This window comes from Lepidochelys kempii, chromosome 3, assembly GCF_965140285.1.
Source record: "Lepidochelys kempii isolate rLepKem1 chromosome 3, rLepKem1.hap1, whole genome shotgun sequence".
Classification (NCBI taxonomy): Eukaryota; Metazoa; Chordata; order Testudines; family Cheloniidae; genus Lepidochelys; species Lepidochelys kempii.
Window position 1 is genome coordinate 107,808,224 of NC_136382.1, and position 27,696 is coordinate 107,835,919.

At 46.0% G+C, this 27,696-nt stretch overlaps 1 long non-coding RNA gene across 1 annotated transcript in view; it reads left to right on the plus strand.

The window, feature by feature from the left end:
* Window positions 1-17,159, plus strand: part of LOC140908265 (uncharacterized) — a 36,008-nt gene extending 18,849 nt beyond the window's left edge. Inside the window, exon 3 of the long non-coding RNA XR_012157816.1 lies at window positions 17,076-17,159. This is a non-coding gene — a long non-coding RNA (uncharacterized LOC140908265). The remainder of the gene's footprint in view (window positions 1-17,075) is intronic.
* The last annotated feature ends 10,537 nt before the right edge of the window (window positions 17,160-27,696 follow it).

Genomic DNA, 27,696 nt, shown 5'->3' on the forward strand with positions numbered 1-27,696 from the left:
TACTGATGCAGGACCAAGAGATGTGTCTGCTGTGAGGGCTGTGTCCCAATGCCTGCACCACTTTGGATGCAGGTGAGTGTTTATTACATCTTTACTTACTAGGGAAGCCCTCCAATAGAATAATGTTGGGTCAACTGCAGATGCTACCCACCAGCATCAACAGGTAGAGGAACTTGATAGGGCCAGTGGTGAAAGGGGGACAGTTTTAGCAGCAAGGGAGGGAGACGCTTGTCAAGGAATGATAGGTAGTCCCGTCTCCCCCCGGAGTACCTGGCACCCATTGGCTAGCTGGGAAAAAGGAGTGCTGATTGGCCAGCATTCCCCAGCTCCCAGGATTTAACCTGGTTCAGGGGCCATGTGGAGCCTCTATTGGCTTTGTTTCAGTAGAGAAAGTGTTACTCACCAGCTTCCAGCAGCAGCAGCAGCAGCAGCAGCAGCAGTCCTAAAGATGCAATGAAGGCTGGTAAGATTTCTAGGGCCCCTTTCCCTGGGGCAGAGAGTCTCCTTGTGTCTGGCTGCACCCCACCCCCAATCCAGCTTCTGGTGCAGGGAAGGGAAGGGCTCATGGAGCTTTGGCCAAAGGTACGGCCAGCAACCTGCAGATGCCTGCACCAGGAGCTGCTCTGAGGGAGCCACACAGAATGCCCAGTTCCTTCCCCGCCACTCCCTCGAGGCAAGGAAGCGGCAAGAGTCATGGCATAGGTAGTAGGGTTGACCTCCTGCAGGCATGGGAAGGACCCAGCCCTGTCCTAATGGAGGCACTGAGAGAGGTGGGCAAGGGTTCATTTGGGGAGCTTTGCCAGAGAATAGTGGGCTTGGGAGTGCATCCCCATGGGAAAGGATGTGATCAATCTTCACAGGAATGAAGATCAGGTGAAAACCAATGGCTTGCAACAGGCACAGAAGGAGAGTCACAAGATAAGGGGAGCAGCTTGGCAGGAACTGGGACCTCATTGGGGACAGTTCACTTTGTGGATGGTAGTGAGCCAGGGGAGTGCATTCCTCCAGGATGGGATCCTGAACCCCGCATACAGCAGGTCCACAGGATGGATTTAGGGTCTGATAGTAGTCAGAGTCAAACCTGCATTGAGGTGGATGAGGATGACAATGAGCGGGTGACGGGCCTGGGCCTGTACCTTGCTCCCGTAACCTGCCAAGAGTCTAGCAGGCCTCCTCAGGATGCAGTGGAGGGGTTCTCCCGTGACCCATAGGTTGGGCAGCCTTCCTGACAAGAGTGGGACACTCTCAAGTTTGGGGTGGGACCAATATTGGCAAAATGCAACATCAAGTCGGCATTCTGATTGCTTCCAGGGCATCACAGGGACATTAGCTTGCTTGGGTTTCAGTTTGAAGGTCATTACTATTTTGAAAAAGCCATGTCCATTGGGTGCTTGGGGTCCCACGTTGCTTTCAAAAGATTCAGCTCCATGTTGGAGGGGATGATTGTGTGTGAGACTGGCCTGCTTCCTGTGGAACACTATCTTGATGATTTCTTATGTTCAGGAAGATTAGGGACATGCATCTGTGAGTACATCCTTTAGGCATTTCAGAAAGTAGACAAGTGCCTTGGAAATCCCCCTCGCCATGAAAAAAACCCCAAAACAGATGGCCATGCCCAAAGTTTAACATACTTGGGCATTGAACTGAACACAGGTTAGGGTGGTTCTACAGAGGAGTTGGAATTGGTCAGAGAACTAATATGGTTTTTCAAAGGGGCAAAGAAAATTACTCCAAGGTAACTACAGGTGGTCATGGGGCACCTAAATTTTACATACCAGGAGGTGGCTCCTGGTCAAACATTTTGTACTTGTCTAGCATCTAGGCCTCTGAAGTGTGAGAACCCCACCACTTTATCAGAATGACAAGGAGAATGAACAGTGCTTAATTTGTAATGGAAGAGGTGCTGGGGCTCAAGCAATTAGGTGCCAGAGTTCAAGCAATTTTTTTACATTCATAAATGATGCAGCAAGGCCAAAGGTACCGGGGCTATGAACTGCCAAGGCTGGAGGTGCTGTGGCTCAGCCCTGGCAAGCCCTGGCACAAATTAAACACTGGGAATAAAGGAAAAATTAGAAGTGTGGGAAAAATTCCTGGAAGAGTTTAATGGGGGTTTTGATATGGTGTTCAAACTGGTTGCTCAAGACTGAGCTGCAGATACAATCCGACACCTTGGGAGGTATAGGTTTTGGGGTTTACTTTCAAGATGAGTGGTGTACACAGAGGTGGCCAGAAAGCTGGATAATTCAGGGTATTACAGGGGACATCACCTTAATCAAGTTTTTTCCTATACTGGTGGCAGTCACTAGTTGGGAAGAAACCTTTCAGAACAAGAAAGTCTGGTTCTGGTGTGACAACCAACCCATGGTCCATACTGTAAATATACAGTTGACTAAGACTGCTTGATAATCAGGCTGCTGAGGGGCTTCATTTTGCACCACTTGTGGTTTAACATCCTTTTTCATGAAGGACATGTCCCAGGAATGGATAATGGTGTTGCCCATGATCACTTGATTTCAGAATCACAGATTCTGGGATCTTGCCCTGTTGGCCAGCAGGGATCTGTAGACCATGCCCAAACAATTCTGGCTCATGACAGCTGTGGGACTAGTTGGGGAGTTGGTTGCACTGTGGACTGTGAGGACCTATAAGGCCAGCCTTTCAGAGTTAGTGGAATTTAGGGACTTAGCGTGGGTAGTCCATACCTACATACCAGGTAGTGCAATTTGTGGTGCCTTTGACCTATCACGGGTTGGCTCCCTCTGCTATCTCTGGCTGGCTGGCAGATCTGTCCTTCTGGAGCAGGTTGGCTGATTTCCCAGACTCATGCAGGCATTTCATAGTATTGAAATGTTAAGCAAGATGGTCCAGGAGGGGTGGGTGCCGGAGGGACTACAGGTTACCCAAAACACTGGAAACTCTGACAGAGTTGTCAAAGGCTCTGTCATGGGTCTGCAGCTGTGAGAGGGAGGCCATTTTATTGAAGGCAGCATTTGTTGTTGCTTTATTTGGTGCTTTAAGAATGAGTGATCTGGTGCCTGGGGCAGCTGCAGACAGGTCCCAGCATGCATTAAATGTAACAGATGTGCAACATGGTGTCCCTGCACTTAAAGTACTCACAAGCAGACCAGAAGAGAAGGGGGGCTCGTGGTGTTGAAGGAATGTGCAGACAAGCACTTTTGTCCCATAAAGGCAATGAGCCTTACTAAAAATGTGGGGCTTGTAGCTGCACCTCCTGTTCATGCATGGTGATGGCAGCTTCGTGACAAGGTCCCAATTCAGCACAGTACTGAGAAAAACCTTGTGCTACTGCAGTCCTGACCCGAGTAAACTTTGTATTCGTTTTTTCAGGATTGGAGCAATGATGTCAGTGGCTGCAAAGGGTTTTGGCCCATGGCAGATGTAGGAAAAAGGGTGCTGGAAATCAAGGTGTTACAGGACTTATGTCCACACCAAGGAAAAGATGTCAGGGAACGGCAAAAGATAACTAACCCAATTTGCTTGTTTGTTTTAGAAGCTACCCAGAGATATACAACATCTGGATTTGTGGCTCACTATAGTACATTGGGCCCACAAAAGGTCAGCAAGGATGGCAGCTGGATCTTAGCTGGGCTTCAGGGCTGAAGCTGTTTGCATCCAAAAGAGGCATGAAGTGGGATCAGCTCATGTCACTTCTGCACTCACTGATAGGCTAGGGTTGGGAGCAGACCCAGTTCATGTGTGCAAGGCTAGAAAGAAAGTAAATAGGGAGATCACCAAGATAATCCTGGAGACAAGGGGGTTCAGTGATACAGCTTAGGGATGTCTGCTACAATTGGCCTGAAGTTTTCAGGGATGATAGCATACATTTGTCAGATGGAGGTGCTCAGATATGGCTATGGAACGTGAGGGCATGGATTGGGCAGGTAGTGTGTGATACCAGGCAGCATCGTTGGGTGCGGGAGTGAGCAAAATCTAGTTGCTGGCACCTCCTGTGGCCAGTTCTCAGTGCAGTTAAGAGAATAAAATGAACAGTGCCCAGAGGTAAAAGACCTGGGATTTTGGTGATGGGCCTGGGGCTCATGGGATAGGATGAGACCTTGTGGCCTTTGCAGGCTGAGGTCAGACCGTGTGGCCCTTACAGACCGAGGTCCACACCCAGCTGCACCCTCTGTCCCCCTCACATTGGGGAGGGTGCTAGGCCTCAGAGATAGCTAAGTCTTTGGGGGGAGGCTGAGGAGACCTTACCTTGTGCTATGGGTTATATCGTAAGGAGCCCTATAACCCACACACTGGAACCAGTTAAATGCCTGGTATGGGTGATGGGTGGGTAGCGCCCTGCCCCATTGTTAAAGTTGAATAAAAGTTGTGACCTGCTGCTTAATACCATGCATGTGTCTGTCCTCATTTTGCTGCTGTATCCGCATCCGTCTATTTTATGGACCTAGATGGGGAGAGCTTTAAACTGGGATTCTGTCTCAGTTAAAGAGAGAATGGGGTACAGCTTAATGAGGTGAGAGGTTGTAAATTCTTACTTGACTTAGCTTGGGTTATGAGGAGAAGATTGTGCCCTGTAGTGTGAACATCTTGTAGAGATCCAGGGAATGGATATTTTATATGCCGATTCCAGTACCAATCTGTACCACTTAGGAAAACTGTGGCCTGTATCCAATCTCACCAGAAACTGAGGAGACCAGACTGTTAACCCACCAAGGACTGGAATGCTGCTAGCTATGGGTATCTCCAGTCTTTTGTTTTCTGACAAGACTCTGAAGTGTTTGGAAAATAATTGAGATGCTGCTATTCTTCTCAAGTGCTGAAGAGAGGGAGGCATACACAATATTCATAGAATCATAGAATATCAGGGTTGGAAGGGACCTCAGGAGGTCATCTAGTCCAACCCTCTGCTCAAAGCAGGACCAGTCCCCAACTAAATCATCCCAGCCAGGGCTTTGTCAAGCCTGACCTTAAAAACCTCAAAGGAAGGAGATTCCACCGCCTCCCTAGGTAACGCATTCTGGTGCTTCATCACCCTCCTAGTGAAAATGTTTTTCCTCAGTATCCTCCTAGCCTCTTATTAATGTGCGTGTGAATCAGTGGATTGTTTGAAATCCTACTGCCTTTGTCTCTTTTTTGTTAGATGGTAATGACCAAGATTTCTTCCACCCTGGTGGCAGTAAAGGCAAATTAATGAAAGATTTTGACATAGCTCTTAAGAACAAAAGTCTGCAAAGATCTGAGCGAAGTTTGTGCTGGAGATGCAAATGGCAGGCCTTCATCCATCTCCCATATGCGCCTGTACACACACTATTATGAGAATAACTGGATTCTTTGAGAAGGCCACCTAAATCAGAAAGAGCAGAAGGTGAGACTACATGGATTAATAATGTACACTGAGTCAGGAAATGTATCTATTATTTTAAAGATAGACATTTTTATGGTGCTTATCACTCTGGACAAACATACATCAAAATGCCTCTAAGCCCTGGTCTACACTAGGACTTTAGGTCGAATTTAGCAGCCTTAAATCGATGTAAACCTGCACCCGTCCACATGATGAAGCCCTTTATTTCGACTTAAAGGGCTCTTAAAATCGATTTCCTTAACTCCACCCCTGAGAAGTGGATTAGCGCTTAAATCGGCCTTGCCAGGTCGAATTTGGGGTACTGTGGACACAATTCGATGGTATTGGCCTCCGGGAGCTATCCCAGAGTGCTCCATTGTGACCGCTCTGGACAGCACTGTCAACTCAGATGCACTGGCCAGGTAGACAGGAAAAGAACCGCGAACTTTTGAATCTCATTTCCTGTTTGGCCAGCGTGGCCAGCTTTAGGTGACCATGCAGCGCTCATCAGCAGAGGTGACCATGATGGAGTCCCAGAATTGCAAAAGAGCTCCAGCATGGACCAAACAGGAGGTACGAAATCTGATCGCTGTATGAGGAGAGGAATCTGTGCTATCAGAACTCGGTTCCAGTTTTTGAAATGCCAAAACATTTGTCAAAATCTCCCAGGACATGAAGGACAGAGGCCATAACAGGAACCTGAAGCAGTGCCACATGAAACTTAAGGAGCTGAGACAAGCCTACCAGAAAACCAGAGAGGTGAACGGCTGCTCCGGGTCAGAGCCCCAAACATGCCGCTTCTATGATGAGCTGCATGCCATTTTAGTGGGTTCAGCCACCACTACCCCAACCGTGTTGTTTGACTCCTTCAATGGAGATGGAGGCAACACGGAAGCAGGTTTTGGGGACGAAGAAGATGATGATGAGGAGGAGGAGGAGGTTGTAGATAGCTCACAGCAAGCAAGCGGAGAAACCGGTTTTCCTGACAGCCAGGAACAGTTTCTCACCCTGGACCTGGAGCCAGTATCCCCCGAACCCACCCAACGCTGCCTCCTGGACCTGGCAGGTGGAGAAGGGACCTCTGGTGAGTGTACCTTTTAAAATACTATACATGGTTTAAAAGCAAGCATGCGAAAGGATTAATTTGCCCTGGCATTCGTGGCTCTCCTGGATGTACTCCCAAAGCCTTTGTAAAAGGTTTCTGGGGAGGGCAGCCTTATTGCATCCTCCATGGTAGGACACTTTACCACTCCAGGCCAGTAACACGTACTCGGGAATCATTGTACAACAAAGCATTGCAGTGTATATTTGCTAGCGTTCAAACAACATCCGTTCTTTATCTCTCTGTGTTATCCTCAGGAGAGTGAGATATCATTCATGGTCACCTGGTTGAAATAGGGTGCTTTTCTTCAGGGGACACTCAGAGGTGCCCGTTCCTGCTGGGCTGTTTGCCTGTGGCTGAACAGAAATGTTGCCCACTGTTAGCCACGGGGAGGGGGGAGGGTTGAGGGGGTACCCACACAGTGGGGGAGGCAAAATGCGACCTTGTAACGAAAGCACATGTGCTATGTATGTAATGTTAACAGCAAGGTTTACCCTGAAAGAGTGTAGCCACTGTTTTATAAAATGTGTTTTTTTAAATTCCGCTGTCCCCTTTTTTTTCTCCACCAGCTGCATGTGTTTCAATGATCACAGGATCTTCTCCTTCCCAGAGGCTAGCGAAGATTAGAAAATAAAAGAAACGCACTCGTGATGAAATGTTCTCTGAGCTCATGCTGTCCTCCCACACTGACAGAGCACAGACGAATGCGTGGAGGCAGAGAATGTCAGAGTGCAGGAAAACACAAAATGACCGGGAGGAGAGGTGGTGGGCTGAAGAGAGTAAGTGGCGGGCTGAAGAGAGTAAGTGGCTGGCTGAAGACAGGGCTGAAGCTCAAATGTGGCGGCAGCGGGATGAGAGGAGGCAGGATTCAATGCTGAGGCTGCTGGAGGATCACATCAGTATGCTCCAGTGTATGGTTGAGCTGCAGCAAAGGCAGCTGGAGCACAGACTGCCACTACAGCCCCTGTGTAACCAACCGCCCTCCTCCCCAAGTTCCATAGCCTCCACACCCAGACACCCAAGAACGTGGTGGGGGGGCCTCCAGTGAACCAGCCACTCCACCACAGAGGATTGCCCAAAAAACAGAAGGCTGGCATTCAATAAATTTTAAAGTTGTAAACTTTTAAAGTGCTGTGTGGCATTTTCCTTCCCTCCTCCACCACCCCTCCTGGGCTACCTTGGTAGTCATCCCCCTATTTGTGTGAAGAATGAATAAAGAATGCATGAATGTGAAGCAACAATACTTTATTGCCTCTGCAAGTGGTGATCGAAGGGAGGAGGGGAGGGTGGTTAGCTTATAGGGAAGTAGAGTGAACCAAGGGGCAGGGGGTTTCATCAAGGAGAAACAAACAGAACTTTCACACCATAGCCTGGCCAGTCATGAAACTGGTTTTCAAAGCTTCTCTGATGCGTACTGCGCCCTCCTGTGCTCTTCTAACCGCCCTGGTGTCTGGCTGCGTGAAACCAGCGGCCAGGCGATTTGCCTTAATCTCCCACCCAGCCATAAACGACTCCCCCTTACTCTCACAGAAATTTGGAGCGCACAGCAAGCAGTAATAACAGTGGGAATATTGGTTTCTCTGAGGTCTAAGTGAGTCAGTAAACTGCGCCAGCGCGCCTTTAAACGTCCAAATGCACATTCTACCACCATTCTGCACTTGCTCAGCTTGTAGTTGAACAGCTCCTGACTACTGTCCAGGCTGCCTGTGTACGGCTTCATGAGCCATGGCATTAAGGGGTAGGCTGGGTCCCCAAGGATAACTATAGGCATTTCAACATCCCCAACAGTTATTTTCTGGTCTGGGAATAAAGTCCCTTCCTGCAGCTTTTGAAACAGACCAGCATTCCTGAAGATGCAAGCGTCATGTACCTTTCCTGGCCATCCCACACTGATGTTGGTGAAACGTCCCTTGTGATCCACCAGAGCTTGCAGCACTATTGAAAAGTACCCCTTGAGGTTTATGTACTCAGCGGCTTGGTGCTCCGGTGCCAAGATAGGGATATGGGTTCCGTCTATGGTCCCACCACAGTTAGGGAATCCCATTGCAGCAAAGCCATCCACTATGACCTGCACATTTCCCAGGATCACTACCCTTGATATCAGCAGATCTTTGATTGCGTGGGCTACTTGCATCACAGCAGCCCGCACAATAGATTTGCCCACTCCAAATTGATTCCCAACTGACCGGTAGCTGTCTGGCATTGCAAGCTTCCACAGGACTATCGCCACTCGCTTCTCAACTGTGAGGGCTGCTCTCATCTTGGTATTGATGTGCTTCAGGGCAGGGGAAAGCAAGTCACAAAGTTCCATGAAAGTGCCCTTACGCATGCAAAATTTTCGCAGCCGCTGGGAATCGTCCCAGACCTGCAACACTATGCGGTCCCACCAGTCTGTGCTTGTTTCCCGAGCTCAGAATTGGCGTTCCACAGCATGAACCTGCCCCATTAGCACCATGATGCATGCATTGGCAGGGCCCATGCTTTGAGAGAAATCTATGTCCATATCCTGATCACTCACGTGACCGCGCTGACGTCGCCTCCTTGCCCGGTATCTCTCTGCCAGGTTCTGGTGCTGCATATACTGCTGGATAATGCGTGTGGTGTTTAATGTGCTCCTAATTGCCAAAGTGAGCTGAGTGGCCTCCATGCTTGCCTTGGTATGGCGTCCGCACAGAAAAAAGACACAGAACAATTGTCTGCCATTGCTCTGACGGAGGGAGGGGCGACTGACGACATGGCTTACAGGGTTGGCTTACAGGGAATTAAAATCAACAAAGGGGGTGGTTTTACATCAATGAGTATTTCAGGCAGGACTTCACGGAGGGTACCAATAAGAAATGGTGCACCTAAGTAATTGTTCTTATTGGAAGAAGCAGGTTGGTCTGGCCTCTGATTGATACATGGCTAGATTTATGTCGCTGCACCTTCTCTGTGAGTGACTGCAGTGTGACCTAGAGGAATGAGTCCCCTAGATGGGGGCGGAGCAAATGAGTACAAAACAAATCTGGTCTATTTCTTGTTTTGATCCACTCCATCTATCTTTTACATCTCTGGCTGGCAGCAGACGGTGCAGAAGGACTGCAAGCCATCCACATCTCATGGCTGCTCAGCAGAAGATGGTGCAATAGGACTGCTAGCCATCCTCATCTCTTGCCTGCCTGGCAGAAGATGGTACAGTAGGACTGCTAGCAATCCATATCGCCTGCCTGCTCACCATAAGATGGTTCAATAGGACTGACTGCAGGACTAAAGAGAATGACCTGGTCAAGTCACTCCAAATTTAGTCCCTGCGCCCATGTCTGCCCAGGCGCTCCTGGCCGACGTGGCCAGGAGCACCTCAGACATGACGATGACGGCTACCAGTCCTACTGTACCGTCTGCTGCCACAAGGCAATGGGTTGATGCTGCTGTGTAGCAATTCAGTACCACATCTGCCAGCACCCAGGAGACATACGGTTACCTGAGCGGGCTCCATGCTTGCCATGGTATGGTGTCTGCACAGGTAATTCAAGAAAAAAGGCGCAAAACGATTGTCTGTTGCTGCTTTCACGGAGGGAGGGAGGGAACGGAGGCCTGAGGATATTTACCCAGAACCACCCATGACAATGTTTTAGCCCCATCAGGCATTGGGATCTCAACCCAGAATTCCAATGGGCAGCAGAGACTGCGGGAACTGTGGGATAGCTACCCACAGTGCAACACTCCGGAAGTGGACCCTTGCCTCGGTACTGTGGAAGCACTCCGCCGAGTTAATGCACTTAATGCACTTAGAGCATTTTCTGTGGGGACACACACACTCGAATATATAAAACCGATTTCTAAAAACCCGACTTCTATAAATTCGACTTAATTTCATAGTGTAGACATACCCTAAGAAGTAGAAGTTGCTGGCTGTCTCTTATTAAGCTGTTTTCTTGCATTTATATGGTTCTGGGGCTTGAGCCATTCTGAGAGGGTGTCATTTTGTCATGGTTATTTGGGGAAATGCTAGCTTAAGCAGTTGTCTTGGTGCACATATGTTAAAGCTTTTAATGTTAATTGTCAATCCTACCTTGAAAGTAACATGGTTCATATTTGATATGGCTGAGATGTCTTTCATAATGCACAAACCAGATGTAGCTTGGTTTTTAATGTGCATGTAGGTATTTTGCAAATAACTATTCATGACCATCCTCAGTTTAATTCTCTCCTCAAAACCTCTTGCTTGTATCAAATAATTCAGTGCTAGTGACCAAATGTTTAAAAAGGAGAGGTGTGGTCTACTGATCAGAGTTTAACAATAGGAGTCAGAAGTTCCTGAATACTAATTCAAGCTATGATGCTGACTCCCACTGAAGTCAGCTATTCTTGACATCTAATCTGGAATATGGTGCTGATGCTTTGAGGCTTTGGGCAAGTCATTTTCTTCCTCAGGTTCCTCACCTCTATAATGAGGATAATAACCTCTACTTCCCAGGGAGTAGATTTTATCTTTATGCAGAGGACAAGCACAGGGCCGATGCAATACTTGTGCCTTCAGAACAAGGCTTAAGTGATGTGATGTGTAGACCTTATGCTGGTTTTCTACATAAGGGAAATAACTTTAAGTTTGTAAAGTGCTTCAAAGAGAAGCAGGCACAACTGACAACAAATATGATCTCCTGACTGTGAGATGAATGAGGCTTCCCATAGCACCAATAAACCAGCAGGTGAAACTGATAACAACAAACATTATTCCAATGTCACAGAGAGGTATGAAAGGCTGGGTGAACGTTCCAAAGAAAATGACTGTGAGGTTCCCAGGGTTGCAAGCCAACGGTCTAAGCCCTGGTCTACACTAGGAGTTGAGATCAAATTTAGCAGCGTTAAATCGATGTAACCCTTCACCCGTCCACACGACGAAGCCTTTTTTTCGACTTAAAGGGCTCTTAAAATCGATTTCTTTAATCCACCCTGACAAGGGGATTAGTGCTGAAATTGGCCTTGCAGGGTCGAATTTGGGGTAGTGTGGATGCAATTCGACGGTACTGGCCTCCGGGAGCTATCCCAGAGTGCTCCATTGTGACCCCTCTGGACAGCACTCTCAACACAGATGCCCTGGGCCACATAGACAGGAAAAGGCCCACAAACTTTTGAATTTCATTTCCTGTTTGGCAAGTGTGGCAAGCTGCAGGTGAGTGCAGAGCTCATCAGCAGAGGTGACCGTGCAGCGCTCATCAGCAGAGGTGACCATGATGGAGTCCCAGAATTGCAAAAGAGCTCCAGCATGGACTGAACGGGAGGTACGGGATCTGATCGCTGTATGGGGAGAGGAATCCGTGCTATCAGAACTCCATTCCAGTTTTCAAAATGCCAAAAGCTTTGTCAAAATCTCCCAGGACATGAAGGACAGAGGCCATAACAGGGACCTGAACCAGTGCCACGTGAAACTTAAGGAGCTGAGGCAAGCTTACCAGAAAAACCAGAGAGGCAAATGGCCGCTCCAGGTCAGAGCCCCAAACATGCCACTTCTATGATGAGCTGCATGCCATTTTAGGGGGTTCAGCCACCACTACCCCAACCATGCTGTTTGACTCCTTCAATGGAGGTGGAGGCAACACGGAAGCAGGTTTTGGGGACAAGAAAGATGATGATGACGAGGTTGTAGATAGCTCACAGCAAGCAAGTAGAGAAACCAGTTTTCCCAACAGACAGGAACTGTTTCTCATCCTGGACCTGGAGCCAGTACCCTCCGAACCCACCCAAGACTGCCTCCCGGACCCGCCAGGCAGAGAAGGGACCTCTGGTGAGTGTACCTTTTAAAATAGTATACATGGTTTAAAAGCAAGCGTGTTTAATGATTAATTTGCCCTGGCATTCGCGGCCAGTACATATACTGGAGGGCAGTCTTATTCCGTCCACCATGGTAGGACACTTTACCACACCAGGCCAGTAGCACGTAGTCGGGAATCATTACAGAACAAAGCATTGCAGTGTATGTTTGCTGGCATTCAAACAACATCCATTCTTTATCTCTCTGTGTTATCCTCAGGAGAGTGATATCATTCATGGTCCCGTGGTTGAAATTGGGTGCTTTTCTTAAGGGAACAATCCATGCTGGGCTGTTTGCCTGTGGCAAACAGAAATGTTCCCCGCTGTTAGCCGGGGGGAGGGGTTAGCCATGCGGTAGGGGGAAGCAAAATGCGACCTTGTAACGAAAGCACATGTGCTATGTATGTAATGTTAACAGCAAGGTTTACCGTGAAAGAGTGTACCCATTGTTCTATAAAATGTGTCTTTTTAAATACCACTGTCCCTCCTTTTTTTTTTCTCCACCAGCTGCATGTGTTTCAAGGATCACAGGATCTTCTCCTTCCCAGAAGATAGCAAAGATTAGAAGGCAAAAAAACCGCGCTTGCAATGAAATGTTCTCTGAGCTCATGCTGTCCTCCCACACTGACAGAGCACAGATGAATGCGTGGAGGCAGAGAATGTCAGAGTGCAGGAAAGCACAAAATGACCGGGAGGAGAGGTGGCGGGCTGAAGAGAGTAAGTGGCGGGCTGAAGAGAGGGCTGAAGCTGATAGGTGGTGGCAGCATGATGAGAGGAGGCAGGATTCAATGCTGAGGCTGCTGGAGGATCAAACTAATATGCTCCAGCGTATGGTTGAGCTGCAGTAAAGGCAGCAGGAGCACAGACCGCCTCTACAGCCCCTGTGTAACCAACCGCCCTCCTCCCCAAGGTCCATAGCCTCCTCACCCAGATGCCCATGAACGCAGTGGGGGGGCCTCTGGCCACCCAGCCACTCCACCCCAGAGGATTGCCCAAGCAGCAGAAGGCTGGCATTCAATAAGTTGTAAACTTTTAAAGTGCTGTGTGGCCTTGTCCTTCCCTCCTCCACCACCCCTCCCGGTGCTTCCCTCCTCCACCGCCCCTTCCTGCGGCTTTTGAAACAGACCAGAGCTCCTGAAGATGCGAGTGTCATGCTGCTTTCCCGGCCATCCCACGTTGATGTTGGTGAAACATCCCTTGAGATTCACCATTGCTTGCTGCACTATTGAAAAGTACCCCTTGCAGTTTATGTACTCACCAGCTTGGTGCCAAGATAGGGATATGGGTTCCGTCTATGGCCCCACCACAGTTGGGGAATCCCATTGCAGCAAAGCCGTCCACTATGACCTGCACATTTCCCAGGGTCATAGAATCATAGAATATCAGGGTTGGAAGGGACCTCAGGAGGTCATCTAGTCCAACCCCCTGCTCAAAAGCAGGACCTATACCCAATTAAATCATCCCAGTCAGGGCTTTGTCAAGCCTGACCTTAAAAACTTCTAAGGAAGGAGATTCCACCACCTCCCTAGGTAACGCATTCCAGTGTTTCACCACCCTCCTAGTGAAAAAGTTTTTCCTAATATCCAACCTAAACCTCCCCCCCTGCAACTCGCTACCCTTCATATCAGCAGATCTTTGATTGCGCTGGCTACTTGGATCACAGCAGCCCCCACAGTAGATTTGCCCACTCCAAATTGATTCCCAACTGACTGGTAGCTGTTTGGCGTTGCAAGCTTCCACAGGGCTATCGCCACTCACTTCTCAACTGTGCGGGCTGTTCTCATCTTGGTATTCTTGTGTCTCAGGGCAGGGGAAAGCAAGTCACAAAGTTCCATAAAAGTGCCCTTATGCATGTGAAAGTTTCGCAGCCATTTGGAATGATCCCAGACCTGCAACACGATTTGGTCCCACCAGTCTGTGCTTGTTTCCCAGGCCCAGAATTGGCATTCCACTGCATGAACATGCCCCATTAGCACCATGATGCCCACATTGCCAGGGCCCGGGCTTTGAGAGAAGTCTGTGTCCGTGTCCTCATCACTCTCGTTACTGCACTGATGTCGCCTACTCATCCAGTTTCACTTTGCCAGGTTCTGGTGCTGCATATACTGCTGGATAATGTGCGTGGTGTTTAATGACAGGTTTCAGAGTAGCAGCCATGTTAGTCTCTATCCACAATAAGAAAAGGAGGACTTGTGGCACCTTAGACACTAACAAATTTATTTGAGCATAAGCTTTATGAAGTGAGCTGTAGCTCACGAAAGCTTATGCTCAAATAAATTTGTTAGTCTCTAAGATGCCACAAGTCCTCCTTTACTTTTTGTGATGTTTAATGTGCTCCTAATTGCCAAAGTGATCGGAGCGCGCCCCATTCTTGCCGTGATATGGCATCTGCACAGAAAAAAGGCGTGGAACGATTGTCTGTCGTTGCTCTGATGGAGGGAGGGGCGACTGACGACATGGCTTACAGGGTTGGCTTACGGGGAATTAAAATCAACAAAGAGGGAAGCTTTACGTCAAGGAGAAACAAAAACAACTGTCAGAAAGAATGGCCCCCTCAAGGATTGAACTTGAAACCCTGGGTTTAGCAGGCCAATTCTCAACCCACTGAGCTATCCCTTCCCCTGGTATTTCAGGCAGGACTGAATCTCCATTAAACTTTTCAAGGTGCCCCTGACAGACCTCACCGAAATGATTGTTGGCCGTTTATTTCACGGAGGGAGGGAGGGTGGAGCAAATGAATACAAAACAAATCTGGTATATTTCTTGTTTTGATCCACTCCATCTATCTTTTACATCTTTGGCTGGCAGCAGACAGTGCAGTAGGACTGCTAGCCATCCTCATCTTCTGCCTGCTCGCCAGAAGACGGTACAATAGGGCTGCCAGCAGGACTAAAGAGAATGACCTGGTCGAGTCACTCCTATTTTAGTCCCTGTGCCCATGTCTGCCCACGCGCTCCTGACAGACCTTACCGAGGCGGCCAGGAGCACCTCGGACATGATGACGATGGTTATCAGGCCTATTGCACCGTCCGCTGCCACAAGGCAATCGGCTGCTGCTGTGTAGCAATGCAGTACTGCATCTGCCAGCACCCAGGAGATGTATGGTGACAGTGAGCTGAGTGGGCTCCATGCTTGCCGTGGTATGGCGTCTGCACAGATAACTCAGGAAAAAAGGCGCGAAACGATTGTCTGCCCTTGCTTTCACGGAGGGAGGGAGGGAACGGGGGCCTGACGATATGTACCCAGAACCACCCGCGACAATGTTTTAACCCCATCAGACATTGGGATCTCAACCCAGAATTCCAATGGGCAGCGGAGACTGCGGGAACTGTGGGATAGCTACCCACAGTGCAACGCTCCGGAAGTCGACGCTAGCCTCGGTACTGTGGAAGCACTCCACCGAGTTAATGCACTTAATGCATTTAGAGCATTTTGTGGGGTGGGGGGGAGGACACAATCGACTACATAAAATCAATTTCTAAAAAACCAACTTCTATAAATTTGACTTAATTTCATTGTGTAGACATACCCTTAGTGTACACATGATAAGAACATACAGACAAGTGGAATTGGTGAGTCAGTGTTTTATGTGCAACAGAGTCACACACAAAACATCCTGTCATATGCCTAAGGTGGCAGGTTGTGGTTCTGCAGGCCACTAGAGGCAAATACTCATCTGAACCATGCGTTATTGTAATGCCAACAGACCCTTGGTTTACTGTTTACTCAAGTTAGGAATCACACCTCCCATCCTTAGTGTGCAGCAGGCTCGTGTGGAGTGGATTTACACCCCAGATTGCCATGAACTAAGTGTTCATATAGACAAGCCATCAGCAGGAAATGAAAGGTTAGATGATGTTAGGACCATGTGCCTCAGTATATGCGTAAACAGCACCCAGAACATCAAAGACTTTGCTTAGTGCCTTTCATGAATTTTCTTCCTTCCTCTTCTTCAGGAAATCTCAAAAGAGACTGAATAAGAATAAAATAACGTCAAAAGGTTGCCTCTGAAACCTACCTGTATTACCAGACCCATTTATGAAAGATGGTTAGAACTAGCTTCAATCATCCTTGGGTACACTAGATATTATCTACTCAGATTTAAACTGCCTATTCAGGAAAGCATCTCCATCCAGGACAACATTTAAACAGGTGTATAAGTCCCTTTGACTCAATAGGATTTAAGCATATGCTTAAAGATAAGTCAGTGCTAAAGTATTGTCCTGATGAGAAAAGGTCTTAAGCACATGTTCATGTGCATTCATGAATCAGGCCTGACTTGGTTACTAGAGAATATTCTTGGCAAGTGAATTCTGAATTTGTAAAATAGTTTATATTATTTAGATACGCCATTAAAAAAAGAATGCCTACACAATGGCTCTGAACACCCTGAAAATAATTAGACATACAATAGCCACCCAGAGCATTAATACAAATATGCTGAGAAATTAACTATGTCAGTAGCAGCCTGGAATATTTTTTTATCCTCTCCTGTAATTCTCTTGGGACATAGTCACATATAATCTGCCTGAGCTGTTATTAACTGACATTAAGTCTCTCAGCCCATTAGCCTGTGGCATTTTTTCCTGCTACTTTCCTGACAGTTAAACAACCCTCATGTATGTGATGTGGAAGCCGTTGTGCTTAGACTTTCCTTAATGCATGCATTGAACTGTACCTTGTGCTCTGGTATTGTACCTGAAGCTGTGCAGGTTTCATATGACTTGCACTATTAATTATGTTGCATTATGAGCCCATAATACATTTAAGAAAGGCAAACATCAATTATTTATTCCAAATAAGTGACATTTGAAAGCTTTCCCATCTTTGCTCTCAGGTATCCAGTTTTAACTCCCTTTTCAGGCATGACCATCTACAGATGAAGGACAAATTATGGCTGCCTGCCCTGTGTGCTCGGCGGGAGGATTCAGGGATCCGCTTACCCCAATGGACCTTTGTTGGAGGTAACCACTATTTAGTGGCCTGCACTTCTGGAGAGTGAGTTGAGAGGATACTTTACTTCCAGTAGTACTGAACACCCCAAAGAGAGGGAGCGTCTGGACAAGGTGGAAGACTGGATACAGTTTGACCTCTGTGCACCAGCTGGTTGTTGGGAGATAGCACTGTGAGTATCAAAGCTATACTTGTTACACAGATATGTGGTAACTAGCTTGGGAAAGCACACTCTCCACCAGTGACTCTGAAAACATTAAGCCTGTCCCTGCACTATATAGGTATAATATAGCCATATATGAGGGTCCTTCAGAAAGTGTGGAGCCTGACCCATTTAATGATATGCTAGGGCCCAACAGATTTCACAGATCCAAATACTAATACTTCAGCATGTTTCTTTGTTAGAAGCCATTTTTTTCATTAGTGCAGAACTTGTATGAGGACATGTTGAGGTGAGTCAGTCACCAAAGATTTGAAAAATTAAGAATGAAATCGGAGCAGTGATCAAGTACCTCCATAAGAAAGGCTTGTCCCCAAAGGAAATCCATGAGGACATGGTGTCAACACTGGTGGATGATGCCCTTTCATATACCACAGTGAAAAACTGAGCTGTTGAATTTAAGCAAGGGAGAAACAGCACAGAGGATGATCTAAGATCAGATACACCCCAGAGACACTACACCAGAGAAAGTTAATGTAGTCCACAAGATGGTGATGAATGACAGGTCATCACCAGTCAGGCACATAGCTGAGACAGCAGGCATCAAGGCTGGGTCATAGAATCATAGAATATCAGGGTTGGAAGAGATCTCAGGAGGTCGTCTAGTCCAACCCCCTGCTCAAAGCAGGACCAACCCCAAGTAAATTATCCCAGCCAGGGCTTTGTCAAGCCAGGCCTTAAAAGCCTCCAAGGATGGAGATTCCACCACCTCCCTAGATAACCCATTCCAGTGCTTCACCTCCCTCCTAGTGAAATAGTTTTACCTAATATCCAAACTAGACCTCCACCACTGCAACTTGAATCCATTTCTCCTTGTTCTGTCATCTGCCACCACTGAGAAAGCTGAGTTCCATCCTCTTTGGAACCCCCCTTCAGGTAGTTGAAGGCTGCTATCAAATCCCCCCTCACTTTTCTCTTCTGCAGGCTAAATAAGCCCAGTTCCCTCAGCCTCTCCTCATAAGTCACATGCTCCATCCCCCTAATCAATTTTGTTGCCCTCCGCTGGACTCTCTCCAATTCGTCCACATCCTTTCTGTAGTGAGGGACCTAAAACTGGACGCAGTACTCCAGATGTGGCCTCACCAATGCCGAAGAGAGAGGAATAATCACTTCCCTTGATCTGCTGGCAGTGCTCCTACTAATGCAGCCCAATATGCCACTAGCCTTCTTGGCAACGAAGGCACATTGTTGACTCATGTCCAGCTTCTCATCCACTGTAACCCCTAGGTCCTTTTCTGCAGAACTGCTGCTTAGCCAGTCGGTCCCCAGCCTTTAGCAGTGCATGGAATTCTTCTGTCCTAAGTGCAGGACTCTGCACTTGTCCTTGTTGAACTTCATCAGATTTCTTTTGGCCCAATCCTCCAATTTGTCTAGGTTACTCTGTACCCTATCCCTACCCTCCAGCATATCTACCTCTCCCCCCAGCTTTGTGTCATCCTCATGCTTGATGAGGGTGCAGTCTACCCCATCATCCAGATCATTAACTAAGATATTGAACAAAACCAGCCCCAGGACCAATCCTTGGGGCACTCTGCTTGATACTGGCTGCCAGCTAGGCATCAAGCCATTGATCACTACCCATTGAGCCCGATGATCTAGCCGGCTTTCTATCCACCTTATAGTCCATTCATCCAATCCATACATTTTTAACTTGCTGGCAAGTATACTGTGGGAGACTGTATCAAAAGCTTTGCTAAAGTTAAGATATATTATGTCCCCCACTTTTCCCATAGCCACAAAGCCAGTTATCTCATCATAGAAGGCAATCAGGTTGGTCAGGCATGACTTGCCCTTGGTGAATCCATGTTGACTGTTCCTGATCACCTTCCTCTCCTCCAAGTGCTTCAAAATGGATTCTTTGAGGACCGGGTCCATGATTTTTCCAGGGACTGTGCTGAGGTTGCACTGGCCACAGCGACCAGATGTGGCTTTCAACTGCTTCCCTATCCAGCCTATTCACTAGATTTGGCCTGTTCCCCAAGTTGAAGGAAGAGCTCATGGAAAGATTTGCCATGATGAGATGATTGCAGCAGTTGACATGCAGGAAAATGACTTTTTCTACAGGACAGGCATAGCCAAACAGCAGCTGCACTGGACCAAGCTTTTGATGTCCAATGGGATTATACTGAAAAAGAAATAAACAATTGAATGCAAATTATATACTTTTTATGAGGCAAGAAACCTTCTGAACACCCCACATATCACCATGTGGACAGTGTATCTCTTCCTTACATCCCCAGGTGGCTTAGCCTTTTTGAGTATAAAAATGCCCTGTTCTTGAAGTAATTTGTGTTAGATTATTTTTAAGCTTGCAGGCTCAAGACTGAAGTTTCCCATTGGATGAAGCCAGGGCAGTACCAAAGGAACAATCTCATTTTACCTTGCATCAGAACTGTCACTTTATTTTTGTATTTTACAGTCCTGCAGTTCCTCCTATGCTATCACTGAATACATTAAATTGTATAAAGGCACAATCCTGTGACACCTCTGAACCAACGTCTGAAGGGAAACAATTTCTTTCTCTCTCTCAAAGGTAAATGCAAAAAGTCTCCATACAAATTCTATCACAAATCTGATTAAATGGATGGAATCAAGGAAAGTCAAGAGCAAAGACAGCAGTTTTCTCCTTTCCTCCCTGACTTATGCTCCAGTTCTAGTGAATTTGGATGGTTAAATGGACTTTGAGCAGCACAATAACTGGATGCTATCCAATTTTGTTAATATTTCTAAACAAAAGCAGAAAACTAACCCCTTGCATAAGGCTCAGGACTGAAAACAGGATCTCTTGGTTCTTTTTTAAGCTCTATCGTAGGCTTACTGTGTGGTCTTCGCAAGTGACTTAACATCTCTATGCCCCAGTATGAGATATGGATAGTAACACTTACCTACCTCACAAAGGTATTTATGAGGTTAAATTAATTAAGGTATTTCAAGATCCTCAGACTGAAGTGTTTGCATCACTGGAATAGCTAGCAATTGAAATGTGGGTGATCCCCAACTTATGATGGCCGGGCAATGAATCCCCTCCCCCCCATTGCACCAATGCAGGCACCTAGCCTGACCCCAGCACAGAGCGCCAGTCTCTGTCTCCCACCCCACCTGCCACAGCATACGCTCCCTGCGGGGATCAGAGGAGACCCTCCTTCACTGATTCAGGGAGGCACCAACTGGCTCAGACACCCAGCCAGGAGTGTTGGGGCTGGGGGCAGGAGTAAAGTCTGGGGAAGGCGGAATACATCATATATCTGCTCAGTCCAGGTCGGGGATGGGGCATTTTGAGGTCCTTGCTCCACCCCCCAATGTCACTCCCCAGGCCCATCCTCACAAAGCCTCTGACGCAAGGAGAGGGCTCCCTAAGTTATTGCTTGAATAGGGGGGAATGCGAGGAGGCACCGCTGGTGTCAGAGCTGAAGCTATGCAGCTCCCTCTGCTGCTGCTGCCGCTACCACCTGGACTAGGGCTGGGGAGAAACAACATGTAGGAAGGGGCGGAGTTGCTGAGTCACGTGACCTGGGCTGGCCACAGAGCACCTCCCATTTGAGAGTATTCACACAGGCTCAGATTTGAGTGAGTCTGAGTACTAAGGTGCTAATTGCTTGAGCCATGGCCCACTCAGACCCAAGAATGGCTATACTCCTACTCTAGATAAGTGCAAAGTATGATTATTACATAAACTGGACATCTTCTGCATGCTTTTCTTAGATTTCCTGTAGAATTATGCAGTATGCATTGACAGCATGCACGACAATAGGTCCTCCAGAACTGTTTTTTGTTGAGCTTGTCAATATACAGCTGTGCTTTGCATAGTATTCCTATTAGGAAATGACATACTACATCATAACAGTTCCATCAAAGACATTAGGGTGTAAGCTGTCAATGTGTAATAGGATTGCTATGCATTGCATAGGGTGGTGCTTCGGTAATAATACTGAGCTACATCTAATATAGTATACTCTAGGAGACTTAAATATTGACTTTGTAATGGATCTGTAATGCACACTGAGTTTTAAAATATTTTGGAAAGTTCAGTATCTGCTGTTGTCTGCATAAAGAGCAGAGGCTTCTTGTAATGTAAATAAATAACTTGGCTGTTTAACTTTTGTTGTTCAAAAATGCCATCAGAAATGTCCTAGTCAATATCACTGTGGAGTAATGACCTGTAAATATCCCTGCTTACAAATGAAGTTGTTTTTGATAAGAGGAGTACAAAACCTGTCAATCTCAGAGTAAATAATACAGCCACATTGTTTCAACTGGTTTAATCAAATCACTGGGTTCAGAAGCCTGGAACCATATACAGTCTTCATTCACAATGGTGGCAAGGGCCATGCCAGTTTCCAGTGTGCTTAGTGTCTTTTCAAAATGTGCAATTTATAAACAGTTTTTTAAAAGCATATTTGAAGCCTTATGAAAATAACATGTTATTTTCACAAAGGGTTGGTCAGAGTACATTCACACCCACACCCCTGCCAGCGGAGGGGAGCCCCACAAATCATTTTCAGTGACCTCTCCAGAAAGTTCACCAGGCTGTCTTGATTAAATCCAGCATTGTTGGAAGGGGAACAAGGGAATCTTATTTTAGAGAAAGGATTTGTGTGTGGGGGCAGGGCGAATAGCACTATATGTATTTTTATTTGTTTTCTGGGCCCTCTCACCATAGTACCTGACTTCCTCACAATTATTAATGAATTTATCCTCATACCACCTTGTGAAACAGTGAAGTATGATTCTTATTTTATACATGGGGCAGCTGAGGAAGGGACATGAAGTGTCTTGCCCAAGGTCTGTGGAAGGGCTGGCATCCAAATCCTACCCTCTGAACACTCCAGCTGGTTTGTGTGGATTTCGGCAAGCTCTGAGAGCTCCTACCAGATCAAGTCCCACAAAGGAATGCCTAATTTCACCTGGTTGGAGGCTCCTGGTGGGGTTTAGGAAGCTGGACACTTAGATTGAGGTGTTACGAGCATTCTCAATGGCAGAAAGTTAGGCAACTAGGAGACATTTATGACGAAAATTTAGGCATCTCCAGGGTTAAGCGGCAGCTGAGCAAGAGTTCTGAGGATTCCAGTGGTGCCTAAAGTAGGAGTTAGACATCTAAGTCTTTTTCTGCATCTGGGAATACAACTGAAATTGCATGATAGTCAGTCCAGTACCTTAACCACAAGACTATCCTTCTTCACTATGGGCTAGGTTCTTCCACCCTTATTCGTATTAAGTAATACCTTACATTGACTAGGACTTTACTATTTACTTGTGGAGTAAGTAAGGTGGCAGAATTGGGTCCAAGTATAACATTACAAAACCAACTGTCCCCACACATAATGCACAGTGAGTACACATATATGATGTGTGTCCGTTTCCTATGAAAGAAATAGATACGCCAGATAAAGTTCCAGAAAGAAGAGGGAACAATAAAAGAGCACAATGATAAATATAAAAAAGGTTTTGTGAATCTAGAATGCTAAAAGACTGCCTCATTAATGACTGAATAGCTTTTGGGTGCAGCAGTAAAAGGATAAGTGGAAAGTTACTCAGAAATGGACCTGACACGTAAGCTGCAGAGGAATACAAGTAACAGCCCTTGAAAGAGGCATGGAGCATGTGGCTGTAAACGCCATGCCTAAACAAGCAAGGAAGAAGTTGACAGAAAATGAAAAGGCCAGGTTAAAAAATAGACCAAATAGGGGACAATGTCAGTGATGTGGCAGGTACCTTCAGTATAGGAAATGTCCAGTATTAGAGCAAACATAAAGAAACCACTTTGCAAATATAGGCAAAGTAAAACAATGGAGTGAAAGGGAAGAGCCGTTTATATATGCAATAAAGAATGGCTAACAAAATACATAGAAATATTCTACACGTGACATAAAAACTAGACACAGACATAAGTGCCAACTCTGTGAGTTCTCAGGGGCTGGAGCACCCATGAAAAAAAATAGTGGGTGCTCAGCATCCACCAGCCACCTGCTGATCAGCTGTTTGGTGGACCCTGTTGATCCCTGCTGATCAGCTGTTCAGCGGAAGGCGCTGGGGGGAAGGGGTGGAGTGGGGGCAGGAAGAGGCAGAGCAAGGGTGGGATGTGCTTGGGGGAAGGGGTGGAGCAGGGGCGGGGCCTTTTGGGAGGGGGCAGAGGAGGGGCCTCAGGGTGGAGCAGGGGTGAAGCACCCACCAGGAAAGAAGAAAGTCAGTGCCTGTGGACACAGACACAAATGAATATAAAGCAGAAACTGAAATAGAGTGGGTCCAGAATGCATAAAGCATGAAAAGTCAAAAACAAGAGTTAAATCCTATATTAAGGAATAAATTCCAGTCTTGGGAGAGTATGAACTGTCATTGAAGTTAGGGCACAACAGTGAAACAAGAGTTTGTGTTGGTACACCAGCATTTGTTGGATTTACACACAAGGTGCTTGCTACAAGAAAGTGTGTGCAACAGAGCATCAGAACAACTACTATAGTAAGAAACCTGACTCAGACATGGATTAACTGATTGAATCGTGTAAAAGACTCAGTAGGCTTTGGATGAGGTGCGCAGTTACTGGTGGGCAGAGAGCCTGTCATTTGTACCCTCCAAAATGTACCACAAGTCTTTAAAAGTTACCAAAGGAAGATGTTCTCATTCATAGACTAGCACTGACAAAGACTGGGTTCACTCTATAGAGCTTGTGGGAAAAAATAAGTGGTACATTGACTCTAAAGAAACTGAACAAGAACAGTAAAGAGAGTATTTCCACATGTGTTGAAGAACAATGTTTGCTGAGATAGCAGGAGTTAAAGTCAACAAATTGGATGCTTCTGAAGGATTTCGGTTGATTCCATTGTACAAGGAAAGCTTCAGGTTCTGTACTTTCAATACACCATTTGTCAGGTTCTGCTTTCTGAGGATGCCTTTCAGAATATGTTTGCCACTGGAAGTATTTACTCCAGGGCACACAGAAGAAAAATTCTTTTGGTCAAACAAAGCAAAAACCACTCATTCAGGCACACTAGCCAACCTATGCATATCCCAAACCTTTCTACGCCCCATCCCAACAGCCATTGATATCCAGGCAGTTATTGGACACAATGTTTAAAGCAAGTATTTAGATCACCCCAAAAGATATTAGAAGCTCACATTCCTCATACAGCAAATTTTAATTCTTCTTCCTCCTTTGGTTGACTGTATATGAATTTGGTTTCTTCTGGTTGTTTCCTCTGGTACATGTATATGGTGTAGTTATTTGTAGATTACATCATTTAGTATTATGAAAAGATTTTATCACATTTTAAAAGAAATCACCAGCTGGGATACTGGAGTTGTTACCACAGTGTTTTAGTCATAAAATTCTTGCCTAAAAAGCTTATAAATACAGTAAATTACATTTGCACTTTCATCTCAGGTGAAAATAATGTATCATTTTATTGCCTCTTTTTATGATTTTCAGTGATGAAATACAGTTAAAATAAATGTCAGTAAAACAGTTCTTGATTACAAAAAACCCAGACTAGATGGAGTCAGTGCTGTCTGCATTCACTAAAGACAGGAGTCTGCTCTTCAATCCTTGGTGCAATAGATGACTAATCCTGCTCTGGGCCATACTAAGTGTTTGGTTTAAAGTTGCCAGCAATCTACTGTGAGCGGTAGAAGTTGGGAAGGCTGTGATACATTCAAGAAAATTTGGTTGGCAACTGCCTAAGTGCCAGCCATAACATGAGCCAAACTTGAACAAAAAGGGATGTTCCAGACAGAAAAATATCAAAAGTGATCGAAAAAGTAGCATCCAGTTGAAGCCAAATATATTGCAGAAAATAAATGAATCTTAGATTGTAAGCTCTTCAGATCAGTGATAGTGTCTTTCCTGTGCGTATTGACAGTTATAGATATTTCTTCAGTGTTTGGCTGACTATCTCTGCTCTCCCTTTGTATTGCTGCAGCACAGGCCCCCTCTCTGATTACTCCTCTGTCTTAGCTGCAGTAATAAATGTGAATTGGAGGGGACATGTTGTCTTGACGTGAAAGGCAAGTGAGTAGATTTCATTTTCACTGGCTTCCAACACTTCTGCCCCATTCTGTACATTATGATAGACTCATGGAGACCAAAAAAGCTGGGGAGATACCACAGGTGAAGAGACTATGTCTGCTCATCTGCTCAACCTATAGCTTTAGGAGAATATAGGTAGATTTCCTTAGGAAGCTGGGAACATGGTAGATTGCAGCCAAAACTGGGAGTAACCCACCAACACTGTGGGCATGTTTACATTGCATCTCTGAGGGTGTTTCCTGGTCAGGTAGACAGACATGTGCTAGTATGCTAAAGTTAGCGGTGTTGCTAGGGTAGCACAGGAAGTAGCTTGGGCTAGCCTAGGGTGACCAGATAGCAAGTGTGAAAAATCATGACAGAGGGTAATAGACACCTAGATAAGAAAAAGCCCCAAATATTGGGACTCTCCCAATAAAATCGGGACATCTGGTCGCCCTAGGCTAGCCAGCTGAGTACAAACCCACCCAGACCCCCCACTACCCCTGCTATCCTGTTTACACAGCTAGTTCAAACTCATGCTTATCTGTGTACCTGGGCTGGGAACATCCAGCTGCAAGAGATTTAAGAGCTGGGAGACTTAAGAGCTGGGTGTTGCTGCCTGCATGTTAGCTGGTCACCAAGTATAAACAGGGTATAGTAGTCCAGTGGGTAAACAGAAGTGCAATTAATCAGAAGTTTGCACTACAAAACATCAAAACAGAACCGTACATTTAAGCTGTGCTTTTCATGCACTTGTGTCTGGCATTGCTATTTTAATCTCCTGACCCAGTTTTGTTTTTCTGTTCTGTTTGTCTTCTCTGGAAATGTTTAACTTATTTAGTTAAAATTAGTATTGTGTTATGTAGATTCAGTGCTAGACTCCTGGGATTTTTCCCAATAAAGCTAACCTGATTGTTAGCTATGATTGCTCAATAGCTGCATAACTTTGTCTCTCATGTTTCTAAACACCCAACTTTGTTGGCTGGCTTGGTTCAGCACAGCAAAAGCTGTCCCAAACAAATATGAGAAACATTTCCAGCACCCAAGTTTCCCTCTTTCCCCCATTCTTCGCAATTTCTCCAGTTGTATGAAATCTTTAGGGTTGAACCCCACAATTGCCTTTAAAGGAACCTGACCAGTGTAGAGCTGTAGCTGAACTATTCTAAACATTCACTGGGTCATGCCTGCATGCATCCAGCACTTTCTATAAAGAGGCTGCACACTGCTGACCCTCTTTTTCCTCCGTTGTTGTTACAGTATTTGCAACTTCTATTCTAGTCCATTCATGTTCTTATACCACCTCTATCACATTACACAGAGCCTTCCAGTAGTGCGTTAAGCAGTCAGACTATACAGCTGTAATGTGTTTGTTCTCTCATCCTCTCCCCAGGAGGAGCATTATGTGCAGTAGAGTGTTTTATTTTGATAGGGCTTTAGGGTTTTGGTTGGTTTTGATTTAAATATAAACTATTTTTAGTATCTCTCATATGACTGAGTGAGGAGTTTTATGATACTATTTTCTATATAGGTCTGTTCTATATGGGTTCTTATACTTCACTCATCACTGTAGTATCTAAGTGTCTTCCAGTAGTGCATTAAGCCATGTGACTACATAACTGTCATGTTGTTTATTCTTTCATTCTCTTCCCAGGAGGAGAAGTGTGTGGAGGATCTTGCTTTGGTCGGGTTTTAAAACTATGCATGTTGCTATGTATTCATATTAGAGAAGGCATGGTCAAAGAAATGTGATCTGCACTTGGAGCACAAGGTGGTGAGGTGTGTGATGGTCCTTAGTTCCTAATGGAGTTCATTCCATATAGTCTCTGACCTGCGCCTGAGAAAGTTCTGTCTTTAGCACAGATGAGCTTTACCCTTATTGTGTGGTTTTGTATCCTTCATGGACATTGACTCTGTAGCTGAAGTCCTTTTACCTTTCCCACCTCCCTCCCTCTTCCTAACTCTTCCAGTTGTGACCAGCCCTATGGTAATTGTCTGAGTGGAATGTTGGGGCAATGACACATTTCTGAGATAAACGAAACCTCCATAAACGAAACCTTCAGTGCTGTAGTCTGATATTTTTGCCCCTCCCCCCCTTCCCCAACCCTTACAGAAAATGGGCTTTGGTCTCATGAAATAAGTGTATCTAACTCTAATGGCCCCACTAACTATCTTGCCATTCACATATATTTCCAGTCTTTAGCATTTATACTGAGGATAATTAAGAGATAATTACTACATAAAACAATGTAGCTAACAAACAAGTAAAGTTATGCACATGCACCTTTTCTATTTATTACACTCAGACTTCAATA